This window comes from Odontomachus brunneus, unplaced genomic scaffold (genome assembly GCF_010583005.1).
Source record: "Odontomachus brunneus isolate Ranch 3 - 2012 unplaced genomic scaffold, Obru_v1 Obru_scaffold_079, whole genome shotgun sequence".
Classification (NCBI taxonomy): Eukaryota; Metazoa; Arthropoda; class Insecta; order Hymenoptera; family Formicidae; genus Odontomachus; species Odontomachus brunneus.
The window spans coordinates 1,545,833-1,558,066 of record NW_022639529.1 but is presented as its reverse complement, the minus strand read 5'-3'; the positions used below and the strand labels follow the sequence as shown (position 1 = coordinate 1,558,066).

Here is a 12,234-nt window from a genome sequence, read left to right as displayed (position 1 = left end):
AAGGTCAAACTGATGTGATCAGTAAATACATCTTTTTAAACGCCACAACTTTTATCTGAAACATTTTTTTCTAAAATGCTTAGTTTTCGAGATATTTCACCGGTCCGGGACTTTTTGAACACCCTGTATATTGAACAGAATTACGTTTCTATAAATTTATTTCATTATCCAAGAGTATTAAAGTTAATTTGAGACAAAGTTAAGATGGATATATGTATAAATCTGTACAATATTATAAACTTGGAAAGTATTTTTTACTTTTCTTATTAATACTTCATATACACATCAGTTAGTTTAATATAGATGTACAGATAATATGCAAAAGAGAGAGAAAAAAATAAAAAAAGGTAGAAAAAACGGCATAAGTGTTAGTGTTTAGATATTTGTTAATAAAATGTTAATAATTCTGACAAAAAATTCAATAATTCTGAAAATAATATTCAATATTTCCATATGATATAATTCTTATATTTTACACATAAAGTTATTTGCTTTAGTTATTTACTTCAATTTCACTTTAAATATTAATTTTTCTTAAAAATAAATACGGGTATTGAGTCAGAATCTTGAACAAAATTTTGAACTTTGATATCAATTTATTCATAAATAGGTTGGTGGAAAAATCACATTTAAACATTATTTGTAATAAATATTATAAAATAAAATTATTTAAAATTTTATATCACTTTTAACATTTTGTATTCTCCTTACAGTCTCCTTAAAACTTTCCACCAAAAGTAAAATTATTCGTATTATGCAGCCAGATCAACTTTTTAGTAGTTGAAAGAACATCTATATTATATTCTCTAAATTTTTTGGATTGGAAAGTGGCAGTATTTTCACTCGAGGCGATAGTGAAAATATTGTCACTCGAAAGCACTAGAGTGAATATTTCACTCAAGATTAGAATGGATTCTAATTCCATATAAGCGGATATTTCAATCGATTAGAGTGAATGTTTTTTTGGTAATGGAATGCATCAGATTTCCTCTTCAATTTCGAGTGGAGATATTCACTCAACGATTTAAAGTGGAGAATTTATCCTATAGGAGTGAAAAATAATTCGAATTTGAATGACTCTATATTTCAAGTGGAATTTTATTTCAAGAAATTTGGAGAATACATATAATTACGTTTCAACAATAAAAGATTAACTTCGTTAACGAAATTCGTTAATCTTTTACTGTTGACTACATTGCAGTTTAAATTCTTACGTCATTTTCCAACTCGAGTTTTATTCATTGGCTGCATTTCAGCGAAGAAAACGTTCAGTTCAGTGAAAATGACATATGATTGGTGTGTACTTCAAATGCACCAATTAAATCAAATTTTCCGGAAATCGATTATACAATTGTTATGTTCGCTGAACGTAGCCACTGTTTAATTGAGGAACTCATCATCGTCCAATAGTGTATTATTTCGCTTTCAAAGCTTTATTCGAGCAACCAAATGCGTCACACGAATATCATATTTGGATATACCGGACGTACTCACCGACGAACTTTGGAGCGTGTTTTGCATTAATATTGATTATCATGTGTATTCATTATTCATATAAGTTGTCGAATGCTCGTTACCGGCTTATCGTAGCATATTTATCTTTTAGTTTGTGCGATATTGATATCTGTAGTTTGTGGATTATATTGACGATTGGAATATATTGACGTTACGTAAATGTAAATAAGTAGCGGCGTAATCTTCGTAAAAGTCCATTCCAACTATCAATTTATACAACAAAATTCACATAACCACGAGATTTAGTTTTCTTGATCTAATTTTTCCTTCTCAATGTCGAGCGGTCAAGAACTGGAAGGCAAGCTTGGTTTCTCCAATTCGTCAACTTCTCGGATCACTTATAATTGATAACATGTTAATGCCACACAGAGAGGACGATTTGGTTGAATCAGACAAACACTTCTTTGGAATGGTTCAAACAAATTTCTTGATTGATTGAACAAAATTTTGTTTGACGCAACAAAAATATTTAGTTATAGCTTAGCTCCAATGGACTATTTTTGTTGTGTCATCCAAAAAATTTGTTTAGACCATTTCAAAGAAACGTTTATTTGATTTAATAAATCGTTCTCTCTGTGCACTGAGAGAAAAATATAGTTGCCTTCGGTATCAACTATACTCTTTTGTGATTTTAACCACAAAAATAGTTAGAAAAATCATTGTCTTAGTAAATGTATGTATTAGAAAGATAGTTCTTCTAATTATTTTTCTGGTTAAAATCAAAAAAGGTATAGTTGACGCCGAAAGTAACTCTATTTTTCTCTCAGTATGCACGCAGGAAAGATAGATATCGCCAGTACTGATTTGTGTCTAACATTTTGAAGAATCTCGAGGTATTCGCTGGCCCTATCAGGAAGACCACCCATTTATGCACGACTTTATTACGTACAAGCGGCATTGTTCGATCACGATGCGTTCAATCAACTTCATTAAAATTTCTCGACACAAGTAGCGATATCCGTCGCGACGGTATTGGCTAGTCACCCGATATTGATATCATCCAAGCTGTTTATTTAACATACATCGGCCACGATATAAAATACGTTAAAATATACGTAGAAACATATAATATCGCGTTAAATGAACTCGTTATCATTTGCTGACGTATTTTGTTTCGAAGCTTTGAGCAAACAAACTTGATACGCGCGAATTTCATACTCGGATATACCGGACGTATTCGCGAACGAACTTCGAAATGTTCGAAATGAACTTTGAATGTTTTAATTATCTTGTTCGTTATTCACATACGCGGAGGAGTGCTCGTTACTGGCTTATCATAATATTATCATAATATATTTTATTTTTTATCTTTTGCGATATTAATATTTTTAGTTTGTTGATAATATTAGAGTATATTTACGTTACGTAAACATAGATAAGTAGTCGTTGTAAAAGCACATTTGAGCCGGGAAATTATACGGTAATAACGAAAATGAGCGGTATTTTTAAACATTACGCAATCTCTCTCTCTCTCTAGTGTAAGTGTCAGCGTTATTTTGAAGGACATGCTTCGCAGAAGACGTCCGTCTTGTCACGGAGTCGCTCAGAAGATGCGTGACGAGAGCTTAATTAGAGTCACTGTGAGAAGCGCACTGTTTCATGGTACGATATAACGATTATCAAATCAATCCGTGTACACGCAAAAAAAGAACTAACTTCCAGAGCTAAAAAAATAGGTGTAACAGATGTGTTACTGAAATAGGGACGGCTAATGTCGATACTATCAAAGCTAAATTTATTCGCTGTTTAAACTTAGGTGCTACAATGAGAATTAGCTGCTAGAAACAAATAATTGTAGCAAATGATTGTAGCTGTGCGGCAAACTTCTTTAATATATGCATACGATAATAAATTGAGAAATAACTGCCATTTTCTTAACTATTTGAAATAATGTACATTTTCAGTGTCACTTAATATATTTGTATTTCATAGCGAATGCATTTTAGCTGTCATAGCCAATTCTTAGCAGTGTCAGCTAAACGATTAGTCTTTTAACTAAGTTTGAATCAGCTATTGCGGTTTAGCTAATATTACTAAGTCATTTTTTTGTGTGTAGAAGCAATTTATATTGTTTTTTGAGCTTGACAGTGCTACTCCGGAGAATGCGTCTTTTTTCTTTCAAGTTAAACTTATAATAATCTAATGCTCTTCTAGCGTATTTGAGATGCAGAAAGAAGAGATGTTGATGTTTTCTGAAGTATCATAAACGAAAAGAAATATATACGTATATATGTATACGTATGTAATATATAAACATATCTGTAAGATAATTGATATCTCGTTTGTATTTTAGAAGTTTTAACAAATGTCTTTATTTATTGTTTTCTTTGAACTTTAACATTGGCTGGAACTTGAAGTTGGCTGTTTCAATTAGTTTCATTGAATTAACTCTTTGTAAACGCGATATTTTGGAAAGTGAATGTCTATTATTTTCTATGCAATATAAAGTTTTATATTAATTTGAATTTTAATTTACTAACAATTTTAGTTTTAATGTAACTAAATGTTCACATTATATATTTTAATCACAAGAAGACCATTTTAAACTTAGATTATTCTTTAAGCGGCTCACCTTCATCAGCCATTACTACCCGTCATCATATATTATTTACCTTTGAATTGTTTTTCGATTTAAATCTACAAGCCGCAAAAACTGCAGAATATGAAATATTCGGATTTATCTTGCATCATAGAAAGTATTTTAAACATGTAACTACGCTTACATAGAAAACTTTTATACTCCATTGTACTTTGACCTCACGGAGTGGAGTTTGATTCAGTAATTTTTAGTCATCATATAAAAATAATCATATAAAATAATTATTATATTTTGATAGAGAGAAATAGAAGGATTATAATATCGATTCCTTTGCCGCGCAGGTCGTTACATGGGTAGACTAATGCTAATAACTTGTCATGATTACCAACTTATACTTGCTGATTTTGAAATAATCATTTGAGAGCAAACGAATCTTATTTGATCTTCTATTTTTGTATAAGTTGACGATTAGTTACTAGATTAGATATCAAGTCCTTCTTTGTTAGTATTGTTTGGACTTAATGTACCTGCTACGAACTTGAAAACGAATATTTTTATTCGTTACATTACATAAAACGCTATATAGAAAATTTAAACCTGTAAGTCTCGTATTAGTATACTCATTAACCGATCTCATTAACCGACTTCTTTTCGTGGTGACTACTTTAATATGTCTATTAACAAGTCTAAAACTGCTAGCAAAATGCTTCTAGATCTGTAATTTTTAATGATCAATAGTTTCTCTTTTTCCTTCACTATAAAAAAATATGTTAAACTTTTTGTAATATCAAAAAGATTAACTTGTTAATAAAGAATAAAAAAATGAAAAATAATAATTTCAAATATATGTTCTAGTTATATTTTATATGAGAAAATAATCGTGCTTCAATACGTGCTGTAAACAAACAATTGATGATAAATGTATCGGAATATTTTCGACACAAATTTGTAACGATAAAAGTATTTTGCTGGGAATATCCCGATATGTGTCCGCGCAAATATGGGAAAAAAAAAAAAAAAAAAATTGGAATGATAGTATACGGAGGGAAATCCAGTTCTATAATTTTTCTTGAAAATTATCCGTCTAAAATTCTATATGTATTTTCCGGTTCTTACAATTGTGTTGAAATTGCGGGCAGTACGTCAATAACGCGGGACGGCCAAGATTCGCGGCCGAGGCCATTTCGCTTTTAGCAAACCTTGATATCTCGCTTAACGCTTCGAGTTTCGCGATTAGCTCGTAGCGATATGTACATTCGCAAACAAAATGACTTGCCACTCATTTGACACTGTTATGTTTGCAACTACTTATATATCGATACAAATGTTAAAAGCTTTCTTTCGCGCCTTATTAATTCACCAATCGAAAATCGTAAGATAGACGAATGAAAATCGGCCTGTGACATTCAAAAACATTTGTTGAATATATAATGCAATGTTGAGAGTGGTATAATCAATTGCAGTTTAGACACTGTGAAATTGGAAACTCACTAAACTATCAAAATTAATAGTCTATTATTATTGATGAATTTACGCATGATAATATAATCAATAATATAATTAATAATAATAAATAATGATAACAATGGATAATTATTGCGAAAACCCGTTACTAATGAGGCGCGCTTTTAACGGGTTGGTGAAATCCCAATTTTATTGTGCCTAAACTGTTTTGTAACTAAGTGTATATGTGGCGTCATGGATGTTTTATCTTTGCTTTATCTTTATTTTTCTTGAAAGTTACACAATTTTCGATTTTATACATATACGAATAAAATTGAAACCATTATAATTAACTCTATGCCATTATAACTAGAGTTACTTATGCGAGTTTCAATTTCAAACGTTATATGTAACGCTAAAAATTATATAATTCTTAATCTAGTAAATATTCGGGTATCCATGACGCCGTATGCACAAATAAAAATGTCCACTCATTCTGATGGACCTTTCCAAAATCTCACACGCGGCAGCCCTCAAATAAATAACACGTTACATACTGATAATTGCTCATCGACACTCTCGAATTTATTCACTGACCACATTTGACTCGACAGAGTTATCTCGTCTCCTGCCGGATAAACGCGCTCGCGCATACATTTACATACCTAAAATCACTGCTATAGGTAATATTATTTACCTTAACAACACGTGGACACGGTGGAGTAGGAAGCGATCGGAAGTGTGCGTATTTGTCAAGGATGCGACGTGAGACGTAGCCGAAGTAGTTGCGTGCGTGACTCGCGCACGTACCTTATGATTAAGTGAACAAACGTACGTGCGTGGTGCGCGGGAAACTTTTTCGCTATGTGTGCTCTATCGCAGTGCAGTACTGTGCGCCGCGTACTCTATTCACCGATGTAGTGTTGCGCGCCGCGTAGTTGTACAGAATGGAATTCTCGCGACTAACGTGGCGAGAAGACCTCTCGGTCGCTTTTTGGTTTTGCCACCGATTCTCTCCCTTCTTCAGCGCTCGCTCGTGTTTATCTGCCTCGTATCTATAATGTTGAATTAGACATAAAGTACTAGAGGAAGACGCGCATACACATACACACACAAAAAATACTAGCCTTAATTATTGCACCATCTTGAAAATGATTCATTCATTCATGGAGATACTCTTTAAGTACTCAACAGTGAAATATTTCTGTTGTGGCACCCGTGCCATCTTTAAATTAGTATCCACATTGAGGGAAAAATTACCTTAAAATCAACAAATATTTCTCTGATAGGTGCCATTAACATATTTATTTAAATTTAAATTCTCTTTATTTAAACCAAATATTGTTTACTTAAATCAGGTAAACAATATTTGATTTAGATAAAGAGAATTTAGATTTAAATAAATATGTTAATGGCCCATCAGAGAAATATTTGTTGATTTTATGGTAATTCTTTAGTGCATGCAGAAACTAAGAGAGCTAGTGATTAGTCATATATTACCTGTTTTTACGTTATGCGAGTGAGTGTTATTTTTCGACGACTCTTTTCGTTTTATATACACTCCAAAATGGGTTAGAGTATTGAATTGAACCTGGGGACGAACGATTTATTCTTTCGTTGCTTTACTTGAAGAGAAATTTTCTATACGCAAAACAGCAGCCGAAGTTAAATTCGATAGCAAGATTCCTAAGAAAATATCAGGAGACGAGAAATGTAGAGTGAATGAAGAGTAAAGTAAGGAAACGCGCTATATAATTGTGGTAGACGACGAAGTTTTCAGTAGAATTTGTCTGAAAAATCACATATATCAAATGAATTAAAGAATGAGTGGGAAGAGTTATTTAGAGCCGTGGATAGAAGTTGTACACTGAGAAAAAAATGTTTGATATTTGTAACTATAATCATATATACTGAAAAATTTATTTAGTTGGGTTAACCAGAATTTGGTTAAAATAGCGTCGAACAAATGTTTCGGTTGTGAGGGCCAAAATTTCGTTCTTTCTATCAAAGATTTGATTTTCTGAAACTAAATCTGTTTCATTTTTGTTTCAAAAAACCTTTGGTTCAAAATACTAAATATTGGTTCTTACAACCAAAACATTTGTTCCACTTTATTTTAACCAAATTTTGATTAACTCAACTAAATGAGTTTTTCAGACAGTTTTTGGGTCCAATTTGGTGCCAACTATATTTTTTGGTTGTTCCAACACGAAGATAGTAGTAGTAACATGCGTATAAGGTTATATCACTAAAATAATAGTGCAATTTACTAAAAAATTGTTGTCTTGACTATAATTTAGTAACTATTTCTCTATATAATTATAGTTACAAATTATAAACATTTTTCTCATTATACTCTCTGAAACCGCACGTTGTATGAGTACTTAAATTTATCGTGCGATACAATAAGTACTGTATGTGCTGAAGCATAAAATAGCGATATGCAATGCTCAACGTCGTGCGTTGTTTCAATGAGCGATGCACGACGCGCGTTGTTTCAATGTAATGAGATGCAAACGAGTCCGTAGAAGTGTTCTTCTTGCCGTGAAATCGCAATTTCGAAGAGCTGCGACGAGCAAAGTCCCTGGATATCGAGGTTCACTATTTATCATCTTATAACATTTTTTTGATAATCAACAAAAAAGGAGACGGATAAATCGAGATGAATTAATTGGAATTCTCGTGTCGCGGGATCGAGCTGTCCTATTTTTTAAAAATAAGTCTGTAATATGTTTAAACATTTGTGCTCTAATAAACATAAATTGTTGTGTCACTTTCTTAGATTTTATCTTCGCAATTTGTATTTAGTGGGAACTTAATTTTGATGATATTTAATAATATAATAAAAGATTATTAACATATTCAATACTATGCGTCATTTATGCATGATGCATCAATTCTTATCAAGAAACTCATCATATATTACTCATTACTCTTATATATACTCATTATATATGATAGCAATAATTTTTTTATTCAATGTTCACGTAATGAATTGACCTTCGAGCGGTGACGAGAATTGTGTCTGGGCTGTTCTAAGAAGTGTTCGTTTCTCGGGGAAACGAAATTTTTGTGTGTAGAAATCATTGAAAATAAGATATTTAATAATTTATTAAATAAGATATTTAATAATTTATTTTTTATGATAAACTTATAAGGTCTTCAACTAGAAGGGTACATGATTTTTCAATAATTTTTGTAGATTTTTTCGAGTACCTCAAGAAAAGAAAAATCGAGGAAAACACTAATAACCTTGATTGCCAATCCGAAGATAACGAAAATATGTTGTCACTCGGAGAGTTATATCTGTTTAGTATTATTTAAAAAAATATAAATATAATGATCTGTAGTGAATAGTTTTCCAGATGAACGGTAATAGTGGATATGGCTGTGAGATTTTCATTAAAAAAAAAAGTAACAGACTAATGAATTTTAATTCTCTTTAATTATTGTCTACAGAGTGATATCGTTAGAAACTTTATAAGCTAATTGTTGTAATGATTAAATGTTTCAGCAGCAATGTTGAACTCAATGAAATGTTGAACTCAATGAAACGAGCTGAACATATGTTCGCACATAGATTATGCGAGTAAAGCGCTCGTCACACGATTCTGTAAATGATTTCGTACATATTAACATTTATGAAGTTGTGCATGAAATCGTGCATGATAATATACGTAAACATTCGATGCTTTACAGGGTACAGTACGTTTTCTTTTTTATATACTTTAATTAACATAGTTAACTTGCTACATTATTATTATTTCAATGTCAACTTGTGAATTGATACGTTGGTTATGATACGATATGTGTGACATTTATACCTACAGATGATTTCGAAATATATCGGCTTCAATATGAAAATTGATCGTTGATTGATGCATGCATGGAAGCGTGTACGAAAAAATGAAGCTTTTACAGAAAGAACGATTTATTGGATCAAATAAACGTTTCTTTGGAATAGTCCAAACAAATTACTTGGTTGACACAACAAAAATATTTCTATGAAACTAAGCCGCAAATAAATATTTTTGTCGCGTCAAACAAAATTTTGTTCGATCAATTAAAAAATTTCTTTGGACTATTCCAAAGAAATGTTTATTTGATTCAACCAAATCGTTCTCTCTGTATAGTTAGCGAAATTATGTATATTATTATACATAATTTTATAAATGTTAGGATATACCGAAATCATTCACACGATCGAGGATCGTGTAACGAGTACCTAAGACGTATATAAAACGTCATGCGATTTTTTGTCTTCTGACGTGCATACTAACCGGCGACTCAATTAATTGCATAGATTACTACCGTGCATTGGAAGAACTTAATTAGAGACGACAATTTAAAAGACTTATCGTTTGCAACGTTCAACGTTGCTCGCGTCAGCGTTCTCATGCGCATGATTTATTCTTCTTTTTACTAATGCGTTAAACTTGCGTCGCGTAATATCGCGTTTCTCCTGTTATGAGACGGTGTGTCGCGTTATTTTGCAAAGCTATGTTTACTAAAACATTACCTCAGCGCGATATTTCATGTCATGTTGAAGGCCTATACAATGATAATACGTACATATTATCGCATAGAGACAAGCAGATGACTCATTAAACAGTGCCATTGTGATGCTGTCAATCGAATGAGATGCATGCAATCTGTAGTAAACCAGTACGCGATATTATGCATTAATAGATGCAAACACGTATGTATTATTTAATACAAACGGCGTGTTGCATCATTGCAGTTCAGTGTAACGCATAAAAGGTAACGCCTATCGAGACCACATTACGTGCGTGCAAATACGTACGTGCACGTGCACCAAAAATTATTTGCTGCCTGCCCCAGATATTATGAACAAACGATCAGTCGAAATAAATATAAGAAAAAAATATAAGAAAAAAGGATGTCCCAGAACTGTATATACCATAGACTTATACACTAGACTGTGCGGTCTGTCGAGAGAAGTGAAGCCAAAATGGAAGGATAGATAAATACGTAGAGTAAGCATGTTAAACAAAGAAAGCCTTACTGCACGTATATAAATCTGTATACAATGTGTCCCATAAGTTCGGCAACGGCAAGAAAACTCGGCGGGGGAGCATTTTAGAGAAAAATGTTTCGAATAAAAGTTGTAAGGCTTAAAAAGTTGCATTTAATGACAGTAGTTATTTGACCTAAGATGACGTCGCCAAGATCAGGACAACTTTCCTTTTTTAGATAGAAATACATATTTTTTATTACGGCATTTTATTCTACGTGAAAAAGCAAACAACTTTTGTTTGAGAAAATTTTTTATACGATCTCTATTTTCTAAGATATTTACGTAAATATCTACAAAATTATTGGTTTCAATAATTTTTTACTTGAATTCTATTAACTTTACCGAAAAATATTAAGAGATAAAAATTGCTTATTTTGTTTTCAAAGAGCTCTGAGAATTTTTTCAGAATTTTGTGTTAACTTTTTAGTACTTCAAGAAAATGCAAGAAAATGCAGTACTAAAAAATTAATATAAAATTCTGAAAAAATTCTCAGAGCTCTATAGAGAACAAAATAAATAATTTTTATTTCTTGATATTTTTCGGTAAAGTTGATAGAATTCAAGTAAAAATTATTGAAACCAATAATGTTGTAGATATTTACGTAAATATCTTAGAAAATAGAGGTCGTATAAAAAATTTTTTCAAACAAAAGTTGTTTGCTTTTTCACGTAGAATAAAATGCCGTAATAAAAAATATGTATTTCTACCTAAAAAAGCAAAGTTGACCTTGTCCTGACCTTGGCGACGTCATCTTAGGTCAAATAACTACTGTCATTAAATGCGACTTTTTAAGCCTTACAACTTTTATTCGAAACATTTTTCTCTAAAATGCTCCCCCGCCGAGTTTTCTTGCCGTTGCCGAACTTATGGGACACACTGTATATCTGTCCTTCCATCTTGGCTTCACTCTTCTCCACAGACCGCGCAGTCTAGTATATAAGTCTATCGTATATACTAAAAGAGTGTGTTCCTGGAATCAATTTAAGCAGAAAAGTTCTTATAAACATGAATGAAATTCACAATAGTTACTTAAGTACAGTTGTTTAGAGCTAATAATTGAGTTACAATTTTTGAAATCCCTTATTATTAAGAAGTAGAAGTTTATCAATAAATTAAATATTATAAAAATAAAAATTATGGAGAACAAAAAAAATTATATACTGAGAAAAAACGGTTAGATCGACAAAATTCACGGTCTCCGACTATCAAAGAAATGTTAGATCTATTCAACAAAATATATGTTAATGCAACAATAAGTTGCGTTGATATAGTGATTTCAGCGCAATTATTGAATATATTAATATGTATTTTGTTGAATAGATCCAATATTTCTTTGATGGCCGGAGACTGCCGATTTTGTCGACCCAACCACTTTTTTTTTCTCAGTGTATAAATTGTTCGGATTGACATTTTTCGGCTATAATACATCGCGTGCTGCGATTTAAAATGGACAAAGTAGCCACACGAAGAACCTCATGATTGGTTTTTACCTACCGACATGTATCATTAATAAATATATTTTAATATACTTATAGGTATAGTAATATTAATGTAGATCTGGTGTCCATCGGCTCCTTCTTATTTGGAAGAGCAATTTTTTTTTCAAAAGATTAATAAAGGCAAATCTTCTAATTCTTAATTTTGAAAACCTGTATATATATATATATATATATATATATATATATATATATATATATA

General features: G+C 31.6%; 2 protein-coding genes across 5 annotated transcripts in view; one reads left to right on the top strand and one right to left on the bottom strand.

Annotated features, from left to right (window-relative positions):
- LOC116847552 overlaps nt 1–6,424 on the bottom strand; it is a 19,804-nt gene extending 13,380 nt beyond the window's left edge. The window contains exon 1 of the mRNA XM_032822652.1: nt 6,195–6,424. The gene's annotated coding sequence lies outside the window, so the exon portion shown is untranslated. The remainder of the gene's footprint in view (nt 1–6,194) is intronic.
- The window catches only part of LOC116847551 (BTB/POZ domain-containing protein 7), a 49,828-nt gene that overhangs the window by 19,429 nt on the left and 18,165 nt on the right, over nt 1–12,234 (top strand). The window lies entirely within an intron of this gene.